Below are 26,433 nucleotides of genomic sequence, written 5' to 3' on the forward strand. Positions count from 1 at the left end.
CTCAGTTCCCCAGTGTCTTCCAGTAGGATCTCAGTGTCTTCCAGTAGGATCTCAGTGCCCCCAGTGTCTTCCAGTAGGATCTCAGTGTCTTCCAGCAGAATCTCAGTGCCACCAGTGTCTTCCAGTAGGATCTCAGCGCCCCCAGTATTTTCCAGTAGGATCTCTGTATGTCCAGTGTCTTCCAATAGGATCTCTGTACCCCCAGTGTTTTCCAGTAGGTTCTCAGTGCCCCCAGTGTCTTCCAATAGAATCTCTGTACCCCCAGTGTCCTCCAGTAGGATCTCGGTTCCCCCAGTGTCTTCCAGTAGGATCTCAGTGTCTTCCAGTAGGATCTCAGAGCCCCTAGTGTCTTCCAGTAGGATCTTAGTGCCCCCAGTGTCTTCCAGTAGGACCTCAGTGCCCCCAGTGTCTTCCAGTAGAATCTCTGTACGCCCAGTGTCTTCCAGTAGGATCTCTGTACCCCCCGTGTCTTCCAGTAGGATCTCAGTGCCCCCAGTGTCTTCCAGTAGAATCTCTGTACCCCCAGTGTCCTCCAGTGGGATCTCAGTGTCTTTCATTGGATCTCGATGCCCCCAGTGTCTTCCATTGGATCTCGGTGGCCCCAGTGTCTTCCAGTGTGACCTCTGTACCCCAGTATTTTCCAGTAGGATCTCAATGCCCCCAGTGTCTTCCAGTAGGATCTCTGTACCCCCAGTGTCTTCTAATAGAATCTCAGTGTCTACCAGTAAGATTTCAGCGCCCCCAGTGTCTTCCAGTAGGATCTCAGAACCCACAGTGTCTTCCAGTAGAATCTTAGTGCCCCCAGTGTCTTCCAGTAGGATATAAGTGTCTTCCAGTAGGATCTCAGTGCCCCCAGTGTCTTCCAGTAGTATCTCAGTGTCTTTCAGTGGGATCTTAGTGCCCCCACTGGATCTCCGTGCCCCCAGTGTCATCCAGTAGGATCTCAGTGCCCAAGTGTCTTCCAGTGTGACCTCTGTACCCCAGTGTCTTCCAGTAGGATCTCAGTGCCCCCAGTGTCTTCCAGTAGGATCTCTGTACCCCCAGTGTCTTCCAGTAGGATCTCAGTGCCCCCAGTGTCTTCCAGTAGGATCTTAGTGCCCCCCCCCGTGTCTTCCAGTAGGATCTCTGTACTCCAGTAGGATCTCAGTGCCCTAGTGTCTACCAGTAGGATCTCTGTGCCCCCAGTGTCTTCCAGTAGGATCTCAGTTTCTTCCAGTACGACCTCTGAACCCCAATGTCTTCCAGTAGGATCTCAGTGCCCCAGTGTCTTCCAGTAGGATCTCAGTGTCTTCCATTGGATCTCGGTGCCCCCAGTGTCTTCCATTGGATCTCGGTGGCCCCAGTGTCTTCCAGTGTGACCTCTGTACCCCAGTATTTTCCAGTAGGACTCCAATGCCCCCAGTGTCTTCCAGTAGGATCTCTGTACCCCCAGTGTCTTCTAATAGAATCTCAGTGTCTACCAGTAAGATTTCAGCTCCCCCAGTGTCTTCCAGTAGGATCTCAGAACCCACAGTGTCTTCCAGTAGAATCTTAGTGCCCCCAGTGTCTTCCAGTAGGATATCAGTGTCTTCCAGTAGGATCTCAGTGCCTCCAGTGTCTTCCAGTAGTATCTCAGTGTCTTTCAGTGGGATCTTAGTGCCCCCACTGGATCTCCGTGCCCCCAGTGTCATCCAGTAGGATCTCAGTGCCCAAGTGTCTTCCAGTGTGACCTCTGTACCCCAGTGTCTTCCAGTAGGATCTCAGTGCCCCCAGTGTCTTCCAGTAGGATCTCTGTACCCCCAGTGTCCTCTAGTGGGATCTCAGTGTCTTTCATTGGATCTCGATGCCCCCAGTGTCTTCCATTGGATCTCGGTGGCCCCAGTGTCTTCCAGTGTGACCTCTGTACCCCAGTATTTTCCAGTAGGATCTCAATGCCCCCAGTGTCTTCCAGTAGGATCTCTGTACCCCCAGTGTCTTCTAATAGAATCTCAGTGTCTACCAGTAAGATTTCAGCGCCCCCAGTGTCTTCCAGTAGGATCTCAGTGCCCCCAGTGTCTTCCAGTAGGATCTGTGTACCCCCAGTGTCCTCCAGTGGGATCTCAGTGTCTTTCATTGGATCTCGATGCCCCCAGTGTCTTCCATTGGATCTCGGTGGCCCCAGTGTCTTCCAGTGTGACCTCTGTACCCCAGTATTTTCCAGTAGGATCTCAATGCCCCCAGTGTCTTCCAGTAGGATCTCTGTACCCCCAGTGTCTTCTAATAGAATCTCAGTGTCTACCAGTAAGATTTCAGCGCCCCCAGTGTCTTCCAGTAGGATCTCAGAACCCACAGTGTCTTCCAGTAGAATCTTAGTGCCCCCAGTGTCTTCCAGTAGGATATCAGTGTCTTCCAGTAGGATCTCAGTGCCCCCAGTGTCTTCCAGTAGTATCTCAGTGTCTTTCAGTGGGATCTTAGTGCCCCCACTGGATCTCCGTGCCCCCAGTGTCATCCAGTAGGATCTCAGTGCCCAAGTGTCTTCCAGTGTGACCTCTACCCCAGTGTCTTCCAGTAGGATCTCAGTGCCCCCAGTGTCTTCCAGTAGGATCTCTGTACCCCCAGTGTCTTCCAGTAGGATCTCAGTGCCCCCAGTGTCTTCCAGTAGGATCTTAGTGCCCCCCCCCCCGTGTCTTCCAGTAGGATCTCTGTACTCCAGTAGGATCTCAGTGCCCTAGTGTCTACCAGTAGGATCTCTGTGCCCCCAGTGTCTTCCAGTAGGATCTCAGTTTCTTCCAGTACGACCTCTGAACCCCAATGTCTTCCAGTAGGATCTCAGTGCCCCCAGTGTCTTCCAGTAGGATCTCAGTGCCCCAGTGTCTTCCATTGGATCTCGGTGCCCCCAGTGTCTTCCATTGGATCTCGGTGGCCCCAGTGTCTTCCAGTGTGACCTCTGTACCCCAGTATTTTCCAGTAGGACTCCAATGCCCACAGTGTCTTCCAGTAGGATCTCTGTACCCCCAGTGTCTTCTAATAGAATCTCAGTGTCTACCAGTAAGATTTCAGCTCCCCCAGTGTCTTCCAGTAGGATCTCAGAACCCACAGTGTCTTCCAGTAGAATCTTAGTGCCCCCAGTGTCTTCCAGTAGGATATCAGTGTCTTCCAGTAGGATCTCAGTGCCCCCAGTGTCTTCCAGTAGTATCTCAGTGTCTTTCAGTGGGATCTTAGTGCCCCCACTGGATCTCCGTGCCCCCAGTGTCATCCAGTAGGATCTCAGTGCCCAAGTGTCTTCCAGTGTGACCTCTGTACCCCAGTGTCTTCCAGTAGGATCTCAGTGCCCCCAGTGTCTTCCAGTAGGATCTCTGTACCCCCAGTGTCTTCCAGTAGGATCTCAGTGCCCCCAGTGTCTTCCAGTAGGATCTTAGTTCCCCCCCTGTGTTTTCCAGTAGGATCTCTGTACTCCAGTTGGATCTCAGTGCCCTAGTGTCTACCAGTAGGATCTCTGTGCCCCCAGTGTCTTCCAGTAGGATCTCAGTTTCTTCCAGTATGACCTCTGAACCCCAATGTCTTCCAGTAGGATCTCAGTGCCCCCAGTGTCTTCCAGTAGGATCTCAGTGCCCCAGTGTCTTCCAGTAGGATCTCAGTGTCTTCCATTGGATCTCGGTGCCCCCAGTGTCTTCCATTGGATCTCGGTGGCCCCAGTATCTTCCAGTGTGACCTCTGTACCCCAGTATCTTCCATTAGGATCTCAGTGCCCCCAGTGTCCTCTAGTAGGATCTCAATGCCCCCATTGTCTTCCAGTAGGATCTCTGTACCCCCAGGGCCTTCAAGTAGGATCTCAGTTTCTACCAGTAGGATCTCAGTGTCTACCAGTAGGATCCCAGTGCCCCCAGTGTCTTCCAGTAGGATCTCAGCGCCCCCAGTGTCTTCGAGTAGTATATCAGTGTCTACCAGTAGGATCTCAGTGCCCCCACTGTCTTCCAGTGGGATCTCAGTGTCTTCCATTGGATCTTGGTGCCCCCAGTGTCTTCCATTGGATCTCGGTGGCCCCAGTGTCTTCCAGTGTGACCTCTGTACCCCAGTATTTTCCAGTAGGATCTCAATGCCCCCAGTGTCTTCCAGTAGGATCTCTGCACACCCAGTGTCTTCTAATAGAATCTCAGTGTCTACCAGTAAGATTTCAGCGCCCCCAGTGTCTTCCTGTAGGATCTCAGAACCCACAGTGTCTTCCAGTAGAATCTTAGTGCCCCAAGTGTCTTCCAGTAGGATATCAGTGTCTTCCAGTAGGATCTCAGTGCCCCCAGTGTCTTCCAGTAGGATATCAGTGTCTTCCAGTAGGATCTCAGTGCCCCCAGAGTCCTCCAGTAGGATCTCTGTACCCCCAGAGTCCTCCAGTAGGATCTCTGTACCCCCAGTGTCTTCCAGTAGGATCTCTGTACCCCCAGTGTCTTCCAGTAGGATCTCAGTGCCCCCAGTGTCTTCCAGTAGGATCTTAGTGCCCCCCCCCCGTGTCTTCCAGTAGGATCTCTGTACTCCAGTAGGATCTCAGTGCCCTAGTGTCTACCAGTAGGATCTCTGTGCCCCCAGTGTCTTCCAGTAGGATCTCAGTTTCTTCCAGTACGACCTCTGAACCCCAATGTCTTCCAGTAGGATCTCAGTGCCCCCAGTGTCTTCCAGTAGGATCTCAGTGCCCCAGTGTCTTCCAGTAGGATCTCAGTGTCTTCCATTGGATCTCGGTGCCCCCAGTGTCTTCCATTGGATCTCGGTGGCCCCAGTATCTTCCAGTGTGACCTTTGTACCCCAGTATCTTCCATTAGGATCTCAGTGCCCCCAGTGTCCTCTAGTAGGATCTCAATGCCCCCATTGTCTTCCAGTAGGATCTCTGTACCCCCAGGGCCTTCCAGTAGGATCTCAGTGTCTACCAGTAGGATCTCAGTGTCCACCAGTAGGATCCCAGTGCCCCCAGTGTCTTCCAGTAGGATCTCAGCGCCCCCAGTGTCTTCGAGTAGGATATCAGTGTCTACCAGTAGGATCTCAGTGCCCCCAGTGTCTTCCAGTAGGATATTAGTGTCTTCCAGTAGGATCTCTGTATGCCCAGTGTTCTCCAGTAGGATCTCTGTATGCCCAGTGTTCTCCAGTAGGATCTCAGTGCCCAGTGTCTTCCAGTAGGATCTCCATACCCCCAGTGTCTTCCAGTAGGATCTCTGTGCCCCCAGTGTCTTCCAGTAGGATCTCTGTACGCCCAGTGTCTTCCAGTAGGATCTCTGTATGCCCAGTGTCTTCCAGTAGGATCTCAGTTCCCCCAGTGTCTTCCAGTAGGATCTCAGTGCCCCCAGTGTCTTCCAGTAGGATCTCTATACCCCAGTGTCTTCCAGTAGGATCTCAGTGTTTTCCAGCAGAATCTCTGTACCCCCAGTGTCTTCCAGTAGGATCTCAGTGTCTTCCAGTAGGATCTCAGTGTCTTCCAGCAGGATCTCAGTGCCCCCAGTGTCTTCCATTTGATCTCTATGTCTTCCATTGGATCTCGGTGCTCTCAGTGTCTTCCAGTGTGGCCTTTGTACCCCAGTGTCTTCCAGTAGGATCTCAGTTCCCCCAGTGTCTTCCCGTAGGATCTCAGCGCCCCCAGTGTTTTCCAGTAGGTTCTCTGTACGCCCAGTGTCTTCCAGTAGAATCTCAGTGCCCCCAGTGTCTTCCAGTAGTATCTCTGTACTCCCAGTGTCCTCCAGTAGGATCTCGGTGCCCCCAGTGTCTTCCAGGAGGATCTCAGTTTCTTCCAGTAGGATCTCAGCGCCCCCAGTGTCTTCCAGTAGAATCTCAGTGCCCCCAGTGTCTTCGAGTAGGATATCAGTGTCTTCCAGTAGGATCTCAGTGCCCCCAGTGTCTTCCAGTAGGATCTCAGTGTCTTTCAGTGGGATCTTAGTGCCCCCAGTGTCTTCCACTGGATCTCCGTGCCCCCAGTGTCTTCCAGTAGGTTCTCAGTGCCCAAGTGTCTTCCAGTGTGACCTCTCTACCCCAGTGTCTTCCAGTAGGATCTCAGTTCCCCCAGTGTCTTCCAGTAGGATCTCTGTACCCCCAGTGTCTTCCAGTAGGATCAAAGTGCCCCAGTGTCTTTCAGTAGGATCTCAGTGCCCCCGGTGTCTTCCAGTAGAATCTTAGTGCCCCCCCCCCCCAGTGTCTTCTAGTAGGATCTCTGTACTCCAGTAGGATCTCAGTGCCCCAGTGTCTACCAGTAGGATCTCAGTGCCCCAGTGTCTTCCAGTAGGATCTCAGTGTTTTCCAGTACGACCTCTGAACCCCAGTGTCTTCCAGTAGGATCTCAGTGCCCCCAGTGTCTTCCAGTAGGATCTCAGTGTTTTCCATTGGATCTCGGTGCCCCCAGTGTCTTCCATTGGATCTCGGTGGCCCCAGTATCTTCCAGTGTGACCTCTGTACCCCAGTATCTTCCAGTAGGATCTCAGTGCCCCCAGTGTCCTCTAGTAGGTTCTCAATGCCCCCAGTGTCTTCCAGTAGGATCTCTGTACCCCCAGTGTCTTCCAGTAGGATCTCAGTGTCTACCAGTAGGATCTCAGCGCCCCCAGTGTCTTCCAGTAGAATCTCAGTGCCCCCAGTGTTTTCGAGTAGGATATCAGTGTCTTCCAGTAGGATCTCAGTGCCCCCAGTATCTTCCAGTAGGATCTCAGTGTCTTTCAGTAGGATCTTAGCGACCCCAGTGTCTTCCACTGGATCTCGGTGCCCCCAGTGTCTTCCAGTAGGATCTCAGTGCCCAAGTGTCTTCCAGTGTGACCTCTGTACCCTAGTGTCTTCCAATAGGATCTCAGTTCCCCCAGTGTCTTCCAGTAGGATCTCTGTACCCCCAGTGTCTTCCAGTAGGATCGCAGTACCCCAGTCTCTTCCTGTAGGATCTCAGTGCCCCCAGTGTCTTCCAGTAAGATTTTAGTGCCCCCAGTGTCTTCCAGTAGGATCTCTGTACTCCAGTAGGATCTCAGTGCCCCAGTGTCTACCAGAAGGATCTCCGTGTCCCCATTGTCTTCCAGTACGATCTCAGTGCCCCCAGTGTCTTCCAGTAGGATCTCAGTGCCCCCAGTGTCTTCCAGTAGGATCTCAGTTCCAAAGTGTCTTTCAGTGTGATCTCTGTACCTCAGTGTCTTCCAATAGGATCTCAGTGCCCCCAGTGTCTTCCAGTAGGATCTCTGTACCCCCAGCGTCTTCCAGTAGGATCTCGGTGTCTACCAGTAGGATCTCAGCGCCCCCAGTGTCTTCCAGTAGGATCTCAGCGCCCCCAGTGTCTTCCAGTAGGATCTCAGTGTCTACCAGTAGGATCTCAATGCCCCCGGTGTCTTCCAGTAGGATCTCAGTACCCCGTGTCTTTCAGTAGGATTTCAGTTCCCCCAGTGTCTTCCAGGGGGATCTCTGTACCCCATTGTCTTCCAGTAGGATCTCAGTGCCCCAGTGTCTTCCAATAGGATCTCTGTACCCCCAGTGTCTTCCAGTAGGATCTCAGTACCCCGTGTCTTTCAGTAGGATTTCAGTTCCCCCAGTGTCTTCCAGGGGGATCTCTGTACCCCATTGTCTTCCAGTAGGATCTCAGTGCCCCAGTGTCTTCCAATAGGATCTCTGTACCCCCAGTGTCTTCCAGTAGGATCTCAGTACCCCGTGTCTTTCAGTAGGATTTCAGTGCCCCCAGTGTCTTCCATGGGGATCTCTGTACCCCCATTGTCTTCCAGTAGGATCTCAGTGCCCCAGTGTCTTCCAATAGGACCTCTGTACCCACCAGTGTCTTCCAGTAGAATCTAAGTGCCCCCACTGTCTATCAGTAGGATCTCAGTGCCCCCAGTGTCTTCCAGTAGGATCTCAGTGCCCCCAGTCTCTTCCAGTAGGATCTCAGTGTCTTCCATTGGATCTTCCTGTCCCCAGTGTCTTCCAGTAGGATCTCAGTGCCCCAGTGTCTTCCAATAGGATCTCTGTACCCACCAGTGTCTTCCAGCAGGATCTCAGTGCCCCCAGTGTCTTCCAGTAGGATCTCTGTACCCCCAGTGTCTTCCAGTAGGATCTCAGTTTCTACCAGTAGGATCTCAGCTCCCCCAGTGTCTTCCAGTAGGATCTCAGCTCCCCCAGTGTCTTCCAGTACGATCTCAGCATCCCCAGTGTCTTTCAGTAGGATCTCAGTGTCTACCAGTAGAATCTCAGCGCCCCCAGTGTCTTCCAGTAGGATCTCAGTGCCCCCAGTGTCTTCCAGTAGGATCTCAGTGCTCCCAGTGTCTTCCAATAGGATCTCAGCACCCAGTGTCTTCTAGTAGGATCTCAGCGCCCCCAGTGTCTTCCAGTAGGATCTCAGCGCCCCCAGTGTCTTCCAGTAGAATCTCAGTGCCCCCAGTGTTTTCCAGTAGGGTATCAGTGTCTTCCAGTAGGATCTCAGTGCCCCCACTGTCTTCCAGAAGGATCTCAGTGTCTTTCAGTAGGATCTTAGCACACCCAGTGTCTTCCACTGGATTTCGGTGCCCCCCGTGTCTACCAGTAGGATCTCAGTGCCCAAGTGTCTTCCAGTGTGACCTCTGTACCCCAGTGTCTTCTAGTAGGATCTCAGTTCCCCCAGTGTCTTCCAGTAGGATCTCAGTACCCCCAGTGTCTTCCCGTAGGATCTCTGTACCCCAGCAGGATCTCAGTGCCCCAATGTCTACCAGTAGGATCTCAGTGCCCCCAGTGGCTTCCAGTAAGATCTCAGTGTCTTCCAGTAGGATCTCAGTTCCCCAGTGTCTTCCAGTAGGATCTCAGTGTCTTCCAGTAGGATTCCGTGCCCCCAGTTTCTTCCAGTAGTATCTCAGTGTCTTCCAGTGTGACATCTGTACCCCAGTGTCTTCCAGTTGAATCTCAGTGCCCCCAGTTTCTTCCAGTAGGATCTCATTGCCCCCAGTGTCTTTCAGTAGGATTTCAGTGCCCCCAGTGTCTTCCAGGGGGATCTCAGTACCCCCAGTGTCTTCCAGTAGGATTTCAGTGCCCCCAGTGTCTTTCAGTAGGATCTCAGTGCCCCCAGTGTCTTCCAGTAGGATCTCAATGCCTACAGTGTCTTTCAGTAGGATCTCTGTACCCCCAGTGTCTTCCAGTAGGATCTCAGTGTCTACCAGTAGGATCTCAGTGCCCCCAGTGTCTTCCAGTAGGATCTCAGCGCCCCCAGTGTCTTCCAGTAGAATCTCAGTGCCCCCAGTGTCTTCCAGTAGGATATTAGTGTCTTCCAGTAGGATCTCTGTATGCCCAGTGTTCTCCAGTAGGATCTCAGTGCCCAGTGTCTTCCAGTAGGATCTCAGTAACCCCAGTGTCTTCCAGTAGCATCTCAGTGCCCCCAGTGTCTTCCAGTAGGATCTCAGTGCCCCCAGTGTCTTCCAGTAGGATCTCTGTATGCCCAGTGTCTTCCAGTAGGATCTCAGTGCCCCCAGTGTCTTCCAGTAGGATCTCTGTATGCCAGTGTCTTCCAGTATGATCTCTGTACCCCAGTGTCTTCCAGTAGGATCTCAGTGTTTTCCAGCAGAATCTCTGTACCCCCCGTGTCTTCCAGTAGGATCTCAGTGTCTTCCTGTAGGATCTCAGTGTCTTCCAGCAAGATCTCAGTGTCTTCCAGTAGGATCTCAGTGCCCCCAGTGTCTTCCAGTAGGATCTCAGTGTCTTCCAGCAGGATCTCAGTGCCACCAGTGTCTTCCAGTAGGATCTCAGCGCCCCCAGTATTTTCCAGTAGGATCTCTGTATGCCCAGTGTCTTCCAATAGGATCTCTGTACCCCCAGTGTTTTCCAGTAGGATCTCAGTGCCCCCAGTGTCTTCCAGTAGGATCTCTGTATGCCCAGTGTCTTCCAGTAGGATCTCTGTACCCCCAGTGTTTTCCAGTAGGATCTCAGTGTCCCCAGTGTCTTCCAATAGAATCTCTGTACCCCCAGTGTCCTCCAGTAGGATCTCGGTTCCCCCAGTGTCTTCCAGTAGGATCTCAGTGTCTTCCAGTAGGATCTCAGCAGCCCTAGTGTCTTCCAGTAGGATCTCAGTGCCCCCAGTGTCTTCCAGTAGGACCTCAGTGCCCCCAGTGTCTTCCAGTAGAATCTCTGTACGCCCAGTGTCTTCCAGTAGGATCTCTGTACCCCCCGTGTCTTCCAGTAGGATCTCAGTGCCCCCAGTGTCTTCCAGTAGAATCTCTGTACCCCCAGTGTCCTCCAGTGGGATCTCAGTGTCTTTCATTGGATCTCGATGCCCCCAGTGTCTTCCATTGGATCTCGGTGGCCCCAGTGTCTTCCAGTGTGACCTCTGTACCCCAGTATTTTCCAGTAGGATCTCAATGCCCCCAGTGTCTTCCAGTAGGATCTCTGTACCCCCAGTGTCTTCTAATAGAATCTCAGTGTCTACCAGTAAGATTTCAGCGCCCCCAGTGTCTTCCAGTAGGATCTCAGAACCCACAGTGTCTTCCAGTAGAATCTTAGTGCCCCCAGTGTCTTCCAGTAGGATATCAGTGTCTTCCAGTAGGATCTCAGTGCCCCCAGTGTCTTCCAGTAGGATCTCTGTATGCCCAGTGTCTTCCAGTAGGATCTCAGTGCCCCCAGTGTCTTCCAGTAGGATCTCTGTATGCCAGTGTCTTCCAGTATGATCTCTGTACCCCAGTGTCTTCCAGTAGGATCTCAGTGTTTTCCAGCAGAATCTCTGTACCCCCCGTGTCTTCCAGTAGGATCTCAGTGTCTTCCTGTAGGATCTCAGTGTCTTCCAGCAAGATCTCAGTGTCTTCCAGTAGGATCTCAGTGCCCCCAGTGTCTTCCAGTAGGATCTCAGTGTCTTCCAGCAGGATCTCAGTGCCACCAGTGTCTTCCAGTAGGATCTCAGCGCCCCCAGTATTTTCCAGTAGGATCTCTGTATGCCCAGTGTCTTCCAATAGGATCTCTGTACCCCCAGTGTTTTCCAGTAGGATCTCAGTGCCCCCAGTGTCTTCCAGTAGGATCTCTGTATGCCCAGTGTCTTCCAGTAGGATCTCTGTACCCCCAGTGTTTTCCAGTAGGATCTCAGTGTCCCCAGTGTCTTCCAATAGAATCTCTGTACCCCCAGTGTCCTCCAGTAGGATCTCGGTTCCCCCAGTGTCTTCCAGTAGGATCTCAGTGTCTTCCAGTAGGATCTCAGCGCCCCTAGTGTCTTCCAGTAGGATCTCAGTGCCCCCAGTGTCTTCCAGTAGGACCTCAGTGCCCCCAGTGTCTTCCAGTAGAATCTCTGTACGCCCAGTGTCTTCCAGTAGGATCTCTGTACCCCCCGTGTCTTCCAGTAGGATCTCAGTGCCCCCAGTGTCTTCCAGTAGAATCTCTGTACCCCCAGTGTCCTCCAGTGGGATCTCAGTGTCTTTCATTGGATCTCGATGCCCCCAGTGTCTTCCATTGGATCTCGGTGGCCCCAGTGTCTTCCAGTGTGACCTCTGTACCCCAGTATTTTCCAGTAGGATCTCAATGCCCCCAGTGTCTTCCAGTAGGATCTCTGTACCCCCAGTGTCTTCTAATAGAATCTCAGTGTCTACCAGTAAGATTTCAGCGCCCCCAGTGTCTTCCAGTAGGATCTCAGAACCCACAGTGTCTTCCAGTAGAATCTTAGTGCCCCCAGTGTCTTCCAGTAGGATATCAGTGTCTTCCAGTAGGATCTCAGTGCCCCCAGTGTCTTCCAGTAGTATCTCAGTGTCTTTCAGTGGGATCTTAGTGCCCCCACTGGATCTCCGTGCCCCCAGTGTCATCCAGTAGGATCTCAGTGCCCAAGTGTCTTCCAGTGTGACCTCTGTACCCCAGTGTCTTCCAGTAGGATCTCAGTGCCCCCAGTGTCTTCCAGTAGGATCTCTGTACCCCCAGTGTCTTCCAGTAGGATCTCAGTGCCCCCAGTGTCTTCCAGTAGGATCTTAGTGCCCCCCCCGTGTCTTCCAGTAGGATCTCTGTACTCCAGTAGGATCTCAGTGCCCTAGTGTCTACCAGTAGGATCTCTGTGCCCCCAGTGTCTTCCAGTAGGATCTCAATTTCTTCCAGTACGACCTCTGAACCCCAATGTCTTCCAGTAGGATCTCAGTGCCCCCAGTGTCTTCCAGTAGGATCTCAGTGCCCCAGTGTCTTCCAGTAGGATCTCAGTGTCTTCCATTGGATCTCGGTGCCCCCAGTGTCTTCCATTGGATCTCGGTGGCCCCAGTGTCTTCCAGTGTGACCTCTGTACCCCAGTATTTTCCAGTAGGACTCCAATGCCCCCAGTGTCTTCCAGTAGGATCTCTGTACCCCCAGTGTCTTCTAATAGAATCTCAGTGTCTACCAGTAAGATTTCAGCTCCCCCAGTGTCTTCCAGTAGGATCTCAGAACCCACAGTGTCTTCCAGTAGAATCTTAGTGCCCCCAGTTTCTTCCAGTAGGATATCAGTGTCTTCCAGTAGGATCTCAGTGCCTCCAGTGTCTTCCAGTAGTATCTCAGTGTCTTTCAGTGGGATCTTAGTGCCCCCACTGGATCTCCGTGCCCCCAGTGTCATCCAGTAGGATCTCTGTACCCCCAGTGTCTTCTAATAGAATCTCAGTGTCTACCAGTAAGATTTCAGCGCCCCCAGTGTCTTCCAGTAGGATCTCAGTGCCCCCAGTGTCTTCCAGTAGGATCTCTGTACCCCCAGTGTCCTCCAGTGGGATCTCAGTGTCTTTCATTGGATCTCGATGCCCCCAGTGTCTTCCATTGGATCTCGGTGGCCCCAGTGTCTTCCAGTGTGACCTCTGTACCCCAGTATTTTCCAGTAGGATCTCAATGCCCCCAGTGTCTTCCAGTAGGATCTCTGTACCCCCAGTGTCTTCTAATAGAATCTCAGTGTCTACCAGTAAGATTTCAGCGCCCCCAGTGTCTTCCAGTAGGATCTCAGAACCCACAGTGTCTTCCAGTAGAATCTTAGTGCCCCAAGTGTCTTCCAGTAGGATATCAGTGTCTTCCAGTAGGATCTCAGTGCCCCCAGTGTCTTCCAGTAGTATCTCAGTGTCTTTCAGTGGGATCTTAGTGCCCCCACTGGATCTCCGTGCCCCCAGTGTCATCCAGTAGGATCTCAGTGCCCAAGTGTCTTCCAGTGTGACCTCTACCCCAGTGTCTTCCAGTAGGATCTCAGTGCCCCCAGTGTCTTCCAGTAGGATCTCTGTACCCCCAGTGTCTTCCAGTAGGATCTCAGTGCCCCCAGTGTCTTCCAGTAGGATCTTAGTGCCCCCCCCCGTGTCTTCCAGTAGGATCTCTGTACTCCAGTAGGATCTCAGTGCCCTAGTGTCTACCAGTAGGATCTCTGTGCCCCCAGTGTCTTCCAGTAGGATCTCAGTGCCCCAGTGTCTTCCATTGGATCTCGGTGCCCCCAGTGTCTTCCATTGGATCTCGGTGGCCCCAGTGTCTTCCAGTGTGACCTCTGTACCCCAGTATTTTCCAGTAGGACTCCAATGCCCACAGTGTCTTCCAGTAGGATCTCTGTACCCCCAGTGTCTTCTAATAGAATCTCAGTGTCTACCAGTAAGATTTCAGCTCCCCCAGTGTCTTCCAGTAGGATCTCAGAACCCACAGTGTCTTCCAGTAGAATCTTAGTGCCCCCAGTGTCTTCCAGTAGGATATCAGTGTCTTCCAGTAGGATCTCAGTGCCCCCAGTGTCTTCCAGTAGTATCTCAGTGTCTTTCAGTGGGATCTTAGTGCCCCCACTGGATCTCCGTGCCCCCAGTGTCATCCAGTAGGATCTCAGTGCCCAAGTGTCTTCCAGTGTGACCTCTGTACCCCAGTGTCTTCCAGTAGGATCTCAGTGCCCCCAGTGTCTTCCAGTAGGATCTCTGTACCCCCAGTGTCTTCCAGTAGGATCTCAGTGCCCCCAGTGTCTTCCAGTAGGATCTTAGTTCCCCCCCTGTGTTTTCCAGTAGGATCTCTGTACTCCAGTTGGATCTCAGTGCCCTAGTGTCTACCAGTAGGATCTCTGTGCCCCCAGTGTCTTCCAGTAGGATCTCAGTTTCTTCCAGTATGACCTCTGAACCCCAATGTCTTCCAGTAGGATCTCAGTGCCCCCAGTGTCTTCCAGTAGGATCTCAGTGCCCCAGTGTCTTCCAGTAGGATCTCAGTGTCTTCCATTGGATCTCGGTGCCCCCAGTGTCTTCCATTGGATCTCGGTGGCCCCAGTATCTTCCAGTGTGACCTCTGTACCCCAGTATCTTCCATTAGGATCTCAGTGCCCCCAGTGTCCTCTAGTAGGATCTCAATGCCCCCATTGTCTTCCAGTAGGATCTCTGTACCCCCAGGGCCTTCAAGTAGGATCTCAGTGTCTACCAGTAGGATCTCAGTGTCTACCAGTAGGATCCCAGTGCCCCCAGTGTCTTCCAGTAGGATCTCAGCGCCCCCAGTGTCTTCGAGTAGTATATCAGTGTCTACCAGTAGGATCTCAGTGCCCCCACTGTCTTCCAGTGGGATCTCAGTGTCTTCCATTGGATCTTGGTGCCCCCAGTGTCTTCCATTGGATCTCGGTGGCCCCAGTGTCTTCCAGTGTGACCTCTGTACCCCAGTATTTTCCAGTAGGATCTCAATGCCCCCAGTGTCTTCCAGTAGGATCTCTGCACCCCCAGTGTCTTCTAATAGAATCTCAGTGTCTACCAGTAAGATTTCAGCGCCCCCAGTGTCTTCCTGTAGGATCACAGAACCCACAGTGTCTTCCAGTAGAATCTTAGTGCCCCCAGTGTCTTCCAGTAGGATATCAGTGTCTTCCAGTAGGATCTCAGTGCCCCCAGTGTCTTCCAGTAGGATATCAGTGTCTTCCAGTAGGATCTCAGTGCCCCCAGAGTCCTCCAGTAGGATCTCTGTACCCCCAGAGTCCTCCAGTAGGATCTCTGTACCCCCAGTGTCTTCCAGTAGGATCTCTGTACCCCCAGTGTCTTCCAGTAGGATCTCAGTGCCCCCAGTGTCTTCCAGTAGGATCTTAGTGCCCCCCCCGTGTCTTCCAGTAGGATCTCTGTACTCCAGTAGGATCTCAGTGCCCTAGTGTCTACCAGTAGGATCTCTGTGCCCCCAGTGTCTTCCAGTAGGATCTCAGTTTCTTCCAGTACGACCTCTGAACCCCAATGTCTTCCAGTAGGATCTCAGTGCCCCCAGTGTCTTCCAGTAGGATCTCAGTGCCCCAGTGTCTTCCAGTAGGATCTCAGTGTCTTCCATTGGATCTCGGTGCCCCCAGTGTCTTCCATTGGATCTCGGTGGCCCCAGTATCTTCCAGTGTGACCTCTGTACCCCAGTATCTTCCATTAGGATCTCAGTGCCCCCAGTGTCCTCTAGTAGGATCTCAATGCCCCCATTGTCTTCCAGTAGGATCTCTGTACCCCCAGGGCCTTCCAGTAGGATCTCAGTGTCTACCAGTAGGATCTCAGTGTCCACCAGTAGGATCCCAGTGCCCCCAGTGTCTTCCAGTAGGATCTCAGCGCCCCCAGTGTCTTTGAGTAGGATATCAGTGTCTACCAGTAGGATCTCAGTGCCCCCAGTGTCTTCCAGTAGGATATTAGTGTCTTCCAGTAGGATCTCTGTATGCCCAGTGTTCTCCAGTAGGATCTCTGTATGCCCAGTGTTCTCCAGTAGGATCTCAGTGCCCAGTGTCTTCCAGTAGGATCTCCATACCCCCAGTGTCTTCCAGTAGGATCTCTGTGCCCCCTGTGTCTTCCAGTAGGATCTCTGTACGCCCAGTGTCTTCCAGTAGGATCTCTGTATGCCCAGTGTCTTCCAGTAGGATCTCAGTTCCCCCAGTGTCTTCCAGTAGGATCTCAGTGCCCCCAGTGTCTTCCAGTAGGATCTCTATACCCCAGTGTCTTCCAGTAGGATCTCAGTGTTTTCCAGCAGAATCTCTGTACCCCCAGTGTCTTCCAGTAGGATCTCAGTGTCTTCCAGTAGGATCTCAGTGTCTTCCAGCAGGATCTCAGTGCCCCCAGTGTCTTCCATTTGATCTCTATGTCTTCCATTGGATCTCGGTGCTCTCAGTGTCTTCCAGTGTGGCCTTTGTACCCCAGTGTCTTCCAGTAGGATCTCAGTTCCCCCAGTGTCTTCCAGTAGGATCTCAGCTCCCCCAGTGTTTTCCAGTAGGTTCTCTGTACGCCCAGTGTCTTCCAGTAGAATCTCAGTGCCCCCAGTGTCTTCCAGTAGTATCTCTGTACTCCCAGTGTCCTCCAGTAGGATCTCGGTGCCCCCAGTGTCTTCCAGGAGGATCTCAGTTTCTTCCAGTAGGATCTCAGTGCCCCCAGTGTCTTCCAGTAGAATCTCAGTGCCCCCAGTGTCTTCGAGTAGGATATCAGTGTCTTCCAGTAGGATCTCAGTGCCCCCAGTGTCTTCCAGTAGGATCTCAGTGTCTTTCAGTGGGATCTTAGTGCCCCCAGTGTCTTCCACTGGATCTCCGTGCCCCCAGTGTCTTCCAGTAGGTTCTCAGTGCCCAAGTGTCTTCCAGTGTGACCTCTCTACCCCAGTGTCTTCCAGTAGGATCTCAGTTCCCCCAGTGTCTTCCAGTAGGATCTCTGTACCCCCAGTGTCTTCCAGTAGGATCAAAGTGCCCCAGTGTCTTTCAGTAGGATCTCAGTGCCCCCGGTGTCTTCCAGTAGAATCTTAGTGCCCCCCCCCCCAGTGTCTTCTAGTAGGATCTCTGTACTCCAGTAGGATCTCAGTGCCCCAGTGTCTACCAGTAGGATCTCAGTGCCCCAGTGTCTTCCAGTAGGATCTCAGTGTTTTCCAGTACGACCTCTGAACCCCAGTGTCTTCCAGTAGGATCTCAGTGCCCCCAGTGTCTTCCAGTAGGATCTCAGTGTTTTCCATTGGATCTCGGTGCCCCCAGTGTCTTCCATTGGATCTCGGTGGCCCCAGTATCTTCCAGTGTGACCTCTGTACCCCAGTATCTTCCAGTAGGATCTCAGTGCCCCCAGTGTCCTCTAGTAGGTTCTCAATGCCCCCAGTGTCTTCCAGTAGGATCTCTGTACCCCCAGTGTCTTCCAGTAGAATCTCAGTGTCTACCAGTAGGATCTCAGCGCCCCCAGTGTCTTCCAGTAGAATCTCAGTGCCCCCAGTGTTTTCGAGTAGGATATCAGTGTCTTCCAGTAGGATCTCAGTGCCCCCAGTATCTTCCAGTAGGATCTCAGTGTCTTTCAGTAGGATCTTAGCGACCCCAGTGTCTTCCACTGGATCTCGGTGCCCCCAGTGTCTTCCAGTAGGATCTCAGTGCCCAAGTGTCTTCCAGTGTGACCTCTGTACCCTAGTGTCTTCCAATAGGATCTCAGTTCCCCCAGTGTCTTCCAGTAGGATCTCTGTACCCCCAGTGTCTTCCAGTAGGATCGCAGTACCCCAGTCTCTTCCTGTAGGATCTCAGTGCCCCCAGTGTCTTCCAGTAAGATTTTAGTGCCCCCAGTGTCTTCCAGTAGGATCTCTGTACTCCAGTAGGATCTCAGTGCCCCAGTGTCTACCAGAAGGATCTCCGTGTCCCCATTGTCTTCCAGTACGATCTCAGTGCCCCCAGTGTCTTCCAGTAGGATCTCAGTGCCCCCAGTGTCTTCCAGTAGGATCTCAGTTCCAAAGTGTCTTTCAGTGTGATCTCTGTACCTCAGTGTCTTCCAATAGGATCTCAGTGCCCCCAGTGTCTTCCAGTAGGATCTCTGTACCCCCAGCGTCTTCCAGTAGGATCTCAGTGTCTACCAGTAGGATCTCAGCGCCCCCAGTGTCTTCCAGTAGGATCTCAGCGCCCCCAGTGTCTTCCAGTAGGATCTCCGTGTCTACCAGTAGGATCTCAATGCCCCCGGTGTCTTCCAGTAGGATCTCAGTACCCCGTGTCTTTCAGTAGGATTTCAGTTCCCCCAGTGTCTTCCAGGGGGATCTCTGTACCCCATTGTCTTCCAGTAGGATCTCAGTGCCCCAGTGTCTTCCAATAGGATCTCTGTACCCCCAGTGTCTTCCAGTAGGATCTCAGTACCCCGTGTCTTTCAGTAGGATTTCAGTTCCCTCAGTGTCTTCCAGGGGGATCTCTGTACCCCATTGTCTTCCAGTAGGATCTCAGTGCCCCAGTGTCTTCCAATAGGATCTCTGTACCCCCAGTGTCTTCCAGTAGGATCTCAGTACCCCGTGTCTTTCAGTAGGATTTCAGTGCCCCCAGTGTCTTCCATGGGGATCTCTGTACCCCCATTGTCTTCCAGTAGGATCTCAGTGCCCCAGTGTCTTCCAATAGGATCTCTGTACCCACCAGTGTCTTCCAGTAGAATCTAAGTGCCCCCACTGTCTATCAGTAGGATCTCAGTGCCCCCAGTGTCTTCCAGTAGGATCTCAGTGCCCCCAGTCTCTTCCAGTAGGATCTCAGTGTCTTCCATTGGATCTTCCTGTCCCCAGTGTCTTCCAGTAGGATCTCAGTGCCCCAGTGTCTTCCAATAGGATCTCTGTACCCACCAGTGTCTTCCAGCAGGATCTCAGTGCCCCCAGTGTCTTCCAGTAGGATCTCTGTACCCCCAGTGTCTTCCAGTAGGATCTCAGTTTCTACCAGTAGGATCTCAGCTCCCCCAGTGTCTTCCAGTAGGATCTCAGCTCCCCCAGTGTCTTCCAGTATGATCTCAGCGTCCCCAGTGTCTTTCAGTAGGATCTCAGTGTCTACCAGTAGAATCTCAGCGCCCCCAGTGTCTTCCAGTAGGATCTCAGTGCCCCCAATGTCTTCCAGTAGGATCTCAGTGCTCCCAGTGTCTTCCAATAGGATCTCAGCACCCAGTGTCTTCTAGTAGGATCTCAGCGCCCCCAGTGTCTTCCAGTAGGATCTCAGCGCCCCCAGTGTCTTCCAGTAGAATCTCAGTGCCCCCAGTGTTTTCCAGTAGGGTATCAGTGTCTTCCAGTAGGATCTCAGTGCCCCCACTGTCTTCCAGAAGGATCTCAGTGTCTTTCAGTAGGATCTTAGCACACCCAGTGTCTTCCACTGGATTTCGGTGCCCCCCGTGTCTACCAGTAGGATCTCAGTGCCCAAGTGTCTTCCAGTGTGACCTCTGTACCCCAGTGTCTTCTAGTAGGATCTCAGTTCCCCCAGTGTCTTCCAGTAGGATCTCAGTACCCCCAGTGTCTTCCCGTAGGATCTCTGTACCCCAGCAGGATCTCAGTGCCCCAATGTCTACCAGTAGGATCTCAGTGCCCCCAGTGGCTTCCAGTAAGATCTCAGTGTCTTCCAGTAGGATCTCAGTTCCCCAGTGTCTTCCAGTAGGATCTCAGTGTCTTCCAGTAGGTTTCCGTGCCCCCAGTGTCTTCCAGTAGTATCTCAGTGTCTTCCAGTGTGACATCTGTACCCCAGTGTCTTCCAGTTGAATCTCAGTGCCCCCAGTTTCTTCCAGTAGGATCTCATTGCCCCCAGTGTCTTTCAGTAGGATTTCAGTGCCCCCAGTGTCTTCCAGGGGGATCTCAGTACCCCCAGTGTCTTCCAGTAGGATTTCAGTGCCCCCAGTGTCTTTCAGTAGGATCTCAGTGCCCCCAGTGTCTTCCAGTAGGATCTCAGTACCCCCAGTGTCTTCCAGTAGGATCTCTGTACCCCCAGTGTATTACAGTAGGATCTCAGTCTTCCAGTCGGATCTCAGTGCCTCCAGTGTCTTCCACTAGGATCTCAGTGCCCCAGCAGGTTCCTATTTACTTTGTTTCTGCTTGCTCTGCTTGTGTCCTTGCACCCGGTATGTCCTTTGAGCATTCCAGTGTTCTTGTTTTCCCTGTGTACTTTTTGCCGACTTTCTGCCTTCCAGCACCTCTGAGATCTCTTGTAAATTCCCGTCTGCTATTCATTATCATCTCCTGTGTCTCCAGTGTATTTCAAGCCTGTTTCCTGTTTAGTGTCCCCGCTGACCTTCACCCTCTCCTAGAGATTCTTATTTGTCTCTGCATTCACTCCTGCTTGTCCTTTGTGACTCCGTGCTCCTGTTCTCAGTGTCTGTCTCCATGCACACCTGACAACTTTGGCTCCCTACTGTCCTGTAATCTCTGCACCTCCACACTGCAAGGGATTTTTATCTGCTGATCAGTGCTTCGTTCCCAGTATCTGCCTGCTAAGGTGATTCTGAGAACCCCAACCTGGGAATTGTCTGCAGCACAACCCATCTCCACCTTCAGGAGCTCAGGTGAGTCTAAGAACCCCAACTTGGAAATCGTCTACAGCAGAACCCGTTTCCACCTTCAGGAGCTCAGGTGAGTCTGAGAACCCTAACCTGGGAATTGTCTGCAGCACAACCCGTCTCCACCTTCAGGAGCTCAGGTGAGTCAGAGAACCCCAACCTGGGAATTGTCTGCAGCACAACCCATCTCCACCTTCAGGAGCTAAGGTGAATCTGAGAACCCCAAGAATCTGAGAAACCCAACCTGGGAACTGTCTGCAGCACCACCCATCTCCACCTTCAGGAGTTCAGGTGAGTCTGAGAACCCCAACCTGGGAAGTGTCTGCAGCACAACCCATCTCCACCTTCAGGAGCTCAGGTGAGTCTGAGAACCCCAACCTGGGAATCATCTGCAGCACAACCCATCTCCACCTTCAGGAGCTCAGGTGAATCTGAGAACCCCAACCTGGGAACTGTCTGCAGCACAACCCATCTCCACTGTCAGGAGGTCAGGGGAGGACCAGGAGGTTCCTTAGACTCTGCACCTCCACCCTTCCAGGGGCCCTCGCCATTGCTGTATATGGAGGCAGGCTGGGTTCTCCCCAGTAAGTATCCTGTGTCCCTGCATTCTCTGGGACCCCATGTGCTCCTCATACATATTGTTACCTCTGTGTTCTTGTAAGCTCAGAAGCCTACTGCTGCTAAGATACTCCTGTAGCCCAGTAACATTGTGAGCCCAGTGCAGTAAGTGTCTCTTATTAGTATTATGTGTCCTACCTGTAAGACCTACACCCAAGTGCTGCACTATAGTCCCACTGTGAGGCCTGTATCCTGTAATTTCCAAGATCCTCATCTCTGAGGATCCAACATCCTGAGGTATCTCATGTCTAGAAATGGCCCGGCCACACACATGGAAAAGAATGGTGGCTATGTAGACTAGAGGAATTCGGAGTACAACAATATTTGCCAATATTTATCAGCCAACACCGGAGAAACTCTCCACCGAGAGAAGGTAAACAATTGAGGTGGCCGACAGTCCTCCCAAATTCCAAAGGCGCATACATTATAGCAGTATACAGTATATACACACCACTACTTTTCCTTTTCTAGATTGTCAGTCTAGGCAAGCAATATTCTGGAGTCTGGGTGAAGGTTTGGTGTAGGAAAACTCTTTGTGTAGCTACATTTTCTACTAAGTTGCTTCTATAGACGTCTACACATCAGACCAAAATGTAGGACACCAGAGAAGAAAGGAGGAACCCCAAAGTGCAGACACCAAAGGGTTTGGTTCTGGATGGGGGACTACGATATTAAGTCAGTGCAGAGGACGGTCACCAAGAGGACCACACTGACCACCAGGGGGAGAGCAGAAGTGGGGTAAGGAACAGACAGGAAGTGATGTCAGGTATAAATAGGACGTTCGGGTGAGAGGTGAGTCGGGAGGAAGTAGAGAGGAGACATTGGTGGAAGTGGCAGCAGAGGAGGTAATAAGATCTGATTTTCCCTTTCCCGTAATATATCCTCCTATCACCGACAGATGACTCTACACCCCTCTACAATGTAGCAATGTCTTCTTATGCACATAGGTGTCCCGTTATATACGACTGAAAACAGACACAAATATATCTTCTGTCTGGTTGGACACGTCCTGTCTACGTTCTCCGACCTCAGAGACGTACATCAGTCTATGTAGAAAGATGTCTGGCTCTAACATGGCCATGTCACTATCACGCCAGAGGATGTGTTGGTGGGTCAGATCACAAACAACTCGGGCAACTCAGAATTGTCCAGATTTATGTTCCAACCCCTAAATGGGGGCACTGCGAAGGTCCGATCACAGAGGACCTGGCCAGCCTAGAATAGTCCGGTTTTACTTTCCAACCACTGATGGAGGCTGAGAAGGTCCGAGCACAGAGGACCTGGCCAGCCTAGAATAGTCCAGTCTTACTTTCCAACCACTGTTGGAGGCTGAGAAGGTTCGATCACAGAGGACCTGCCCAGCCTAGAATAGTCCGGTCTTACTTTCCAAAAACTGATGGGGGCTGAGAAGGTCCGATCACAGAAGACCTGACCAGCCTAGAATAGTCTCCAACCACTGATGGAGACTGAGGAGGTCCGAGCACAGAGGACCTGGCCAGCCTAGAATAGTCCGGTCTTACTTTCCAACCACTGATGGGGGCTGAGTAGGTCCAATAACAAGAAACCTGGCCAGTCTAGAATTGTCCGGTCTTTTTTTCCAACCACTGATGGGGGCTGAGAAGGTCCAATCACAGCGGACTCAACCAGACCAGAATATTCTGATCTTACTTTCCAACCACTGAAGGGCACTCAGAAGGTCTGATCTGGTCCTTGTCAGCCCAGCATAGTCTGGTCTTTCTTTAAAAAACTCAAGAGCACTGAGAAGCTCCGATCACATAGGTCTTTGCCAACCCAGAATGGTCTGGTCTTTTTTCCAACCACTGATGACTGCTGAGAAGGTCCGATCACAGAGGTCTTGGCCAACCCAGAATGGTCTGGTCTTACTTTCCAAACACTGAAGGGAGCTGAGGACCCGGCCAGCCAAGATTCTTCCAGTCCTACTTTTTAACCACTGATGGGTGCTGAGAAGGTCTGGAAGGTCCATGTTGAAGATTGTGATATTACTTGACCGTGTATCTCTGAAAGATGAGGTCTCTTTCTCTCTCTATACTTTGAGGATCTCTAAAGGTCAGGCTTTGTATTCAGCCTATCTGTTGGGTAATAGTTTCACCAACGTCCGTAGAAAAGAGAGAAGCTCTCTGGTTGGAGGAGCGTTCTTGTTTACTATAGTTTCTGTACTATAAAGTTTCCGGTTACTTTCTGATATAGATTCCTATTTATTCATCATTTAAAGCAGCGTTTTTCAACCACTGTGCCGCGGCACACTAGTGTGCCGTGAGATATTGTCTGGTGTGCCGTGGGAAAAATTCCAATTTCATCTGTAACATGTGGCTTCGGCTCACAAATAGACCAATCATTAGAATCTAATGATTCAGTGGTCGGCAAGCCGCGGCTCGCGAGCCACATGCGGCTCTTTACCCAGTCTAATGCGGCTCTTCTGTGTGCCGGGCGCCTGCTCCCCTCCCTCCTCTCGGTCGGCCGCTCCCCTGCCTCCTCTCGGTTGGCAGCCCCAAAAGTCCGCGCGGACCTTTTAATCCGGCTTGCGGATGTGGCTGTCAGGATGTGTGTAGGCGGGGCAGCGTGCCGAACGTGAGGGGAGGGGAGCTAGGCTCCTCTCACAGTCCGCCCTGAAGACCCGAACGGCGCGGGAAGACAGCGAGAGGAACGCAAAAGGTAAGTGAATTGACACGGGGGACTTGGCTTACTAGAAGGGGGGGGGGGGAATAGTACTGTGGGGGATGAAATACTATATGAGGGATGAATTACTTTATGAGGGATGAAATACTATATGGGGGGATGAAATACTATATGGGGGATGAATTACTATATCAGGGATGAATTACTATATGAGGGATGAAATACTATATGGGGGGATGAAATACTATATGGGGGGATGAAATACTATATGGGGGGATGAATTACTATATGAGGGATGAAATACTATATGGGGGGATGAAATACTATATGAGGGATGAAATACTATATGGGGGATGAATTACTATATGAGGGATGAATTACTGTATGAGGGATGAAATACTATATGGGGGGATGAAATACTATATGAGGGATGAAATACTATATGAGGGGATGAAATACTATATGGGGGGATGAAATACTATATGGGGGATGAAATACTATATGAGGGATGAAATACTATATGAGGGATGAAATACTATATGAGGGATGAATTACTATATGAGGGATGAAATACTATATGGGGGGATGAAATACTATATGGGGGGATGAAATACTATATGGGGGGATGAAATACTATATGAGGGATGAATTACTATATGAGGGATGAAATACTATATGGGGGGATGAAATACTATATGGGGGGATGAAATACTATATGAGGGATGAATTACTATATGGGGGGATGAAATACTATATGAGGGATGAATTACTATATGAGGGATGAAATACTATATGAGGGATGAAATACTATATGGGGGGATGAAATACTATATGAGGGATGAAATACTATATGGGGGGATGAAATACTATATGAGGGATGAAATACTATATGAGGGATGAATTACTATATGGGGGATGAAATACTATATGAGGGATGAAATACTATATGGGGGATGAAATACTATATGGGGGATGAAATACTATACGGGGGATGAAATACTATACGGGGGATGAAATACTATACGAGGGATGAAATACTATACGGGGGATGAATTGCTATGGGGGATGAATTACTATATGGGGGATGAATTACTATGGGGGATGAATTACTATATGGAGGATGAATTACTATATGGGGGATGAATTACTATATGGGGGATGAATTACTATGGGGGATGAATTACTATGGGGGATGAATTACACTATGGGGGATGAATTACACTATGGGGGATGAATTACTATATGGGGGATGAATTACTATGGGGGATGAATTACTATATGGGGGATGAATTACTATATGGGGGATTAATTACTATGGGGGATGAATTACTATATGGGGGATTAATTACTATGGGGGATGAATTACTATGGGGGATGAATTACTATATGGGGGATTAATTACTATGGGGGATGAATTACTATGGGGGATGAATTACTATATGGAGGATGAATTACTATGGGGGATGAATTACTATATGGGGGATTAATTACTATGGGGGATGAATTACTATATGGGGGATTAATTACTATGCTTACTATGGGGGAATATTACTATACTTACTATGGATGACACATACACATCATTCATCTACTCTTGGTCCGGCCCCCGGGTCCAATTATAAAATACTTTATTATTTCATAATAAAGTAATTATAAAATAATTTCTTTGTGTTTGATTCCTATTCAAGAGAATTACTTTATATATAGTCAATATAGGCACAGAGGTAAATTTTTTTAACATTTTCTAATGGTGGTGTGCCTCGTGATTTTTTTCATGAAAAAAGTGTGCCTTTGCACAAAAAAGGTTGAAAAACACTGATTTAAAGAACTGTGTGACATGTCTATGACATGTCTATAGTAGATCCACCCAGCTGACGTCACCCAATTTTTCAAGAGTTCTTTAGTCCACTAACAGTCTAGGCCAATGGTCCATGTCCTCAAGTACCCCCAACAGGTTAGGTTTTAAGGATTTCCATCACCCTGCACAGGTGCTTTAAATCGCTGTTTCTAAACCAATGTTTGGGTTCCCCCAGGGTGGGGCAAGCATAAGACCCACGTTGACTTGTTGGTTGTGCTTGAGGACTGAAGTTGGGAACCACTGGTCTAGACCTGTTTAGTACACTGTAGTTAGTGTCATTAAAGGTTGTGGGTGTAGCTGAAAACTAGAGCTGGTCTAATACACAAGGGTGATCTAGAACCTGGCTTTGTGAGCCAAAGTGCCATGGTTACCATACTCATAGAGCATGGTGTCCAATCCAACAGGGGAGATACCACCTGGTACAATGCATGGTAGTCTTATGTGTTATATAGTAGATAAGGCTGAAAAAAGACACAGATCGATAAAGTTCTCATATATTATGAGTCCATAATGCCACATGGACCTTCACTACTTGGTGCCTTTGGTGTGCTTTCACTCATTGTGTCAGGCACCATCTTCCCTGATCGGACATAGTAACATCTGCTGTGAGTATGGTGACTGGCAGATCGGCTTACATGGTTAGATTCTAGGTAACCCTTGTGTATTGAACCATCCTTTGCTTTTGGCCACGCCCACCATCTGCCATGACAAAATCTACGCTGTAACTACACGCCATACAACCCGCTGGACCTGCTCAGAACCACACAGTCTAGAGTTGAAAAGTAAGACGCCTCCTCTGACACCCCCATATGGGGCTTAAGCCAAGAAGCTTTCTACATGAAACATGACCTCTGCATGTCTAGGGACCACTTACGTCCTGATAATTCAATTTCCTGATCAAGGGGGACTGTATTGGACCCCAAAACACGTCTTTCACAGTTACTTGGTGGTTGAGGTTGAAAAAAGACTCAGGTCCATCAAGTTTAACCTCTAAGTGACCAAATTATACATCATTAAAGCACCTTGGATGGACTCATTCACCCCTAGTCTGGCTCCCTTGTTGGGTTTTTCACATCATGAGTCATGTTTGGGTCCCGAAGGGGAGTCTTGCTTCATCTGAGGAGCCTCATTGGGTCAAGCAATCTCACAGAATGACTGTTTTCCCTGATTTAATGAATGAACAAAGTTTGACACTCCAGGACTTCCTGCATACTGCAAGTCCATCTTCCTGGACCAGTGTGGTATGGAAGAAATGAAAGGCACCATCAG

General features: G+C 50.7%; 1 protein-coding gene across 1 annotated transcript in view; it reads left to right on the top strand.

Annotated features, from left to right (window-relative positions):
* The window catches only part of LOC149455988 (uncharacterized), a 49,200-nt gene that overhangs the window by 17,694 nt on the left and 5,073 nt on the right, over window positions 1-26,433 (top strand). The window lies entirely within an intron of this gene.

The sequence above is a fragment of the Staurois parvus genome, unplaced genomic scaffold (assembly GCF_062004578.1).
Source record: "Staurois parvus isolate SC_StPar_1 unplaced genomic scaffold, SC_StPar_1.0 ptg000380l, whole genome shotgun sequence".
NCBI classification, from domain to species: Eukaryota; Metazoa; Chordata; class Amphibia; order Anura; family Ranidae; genus Staurois; species Staurois parvus.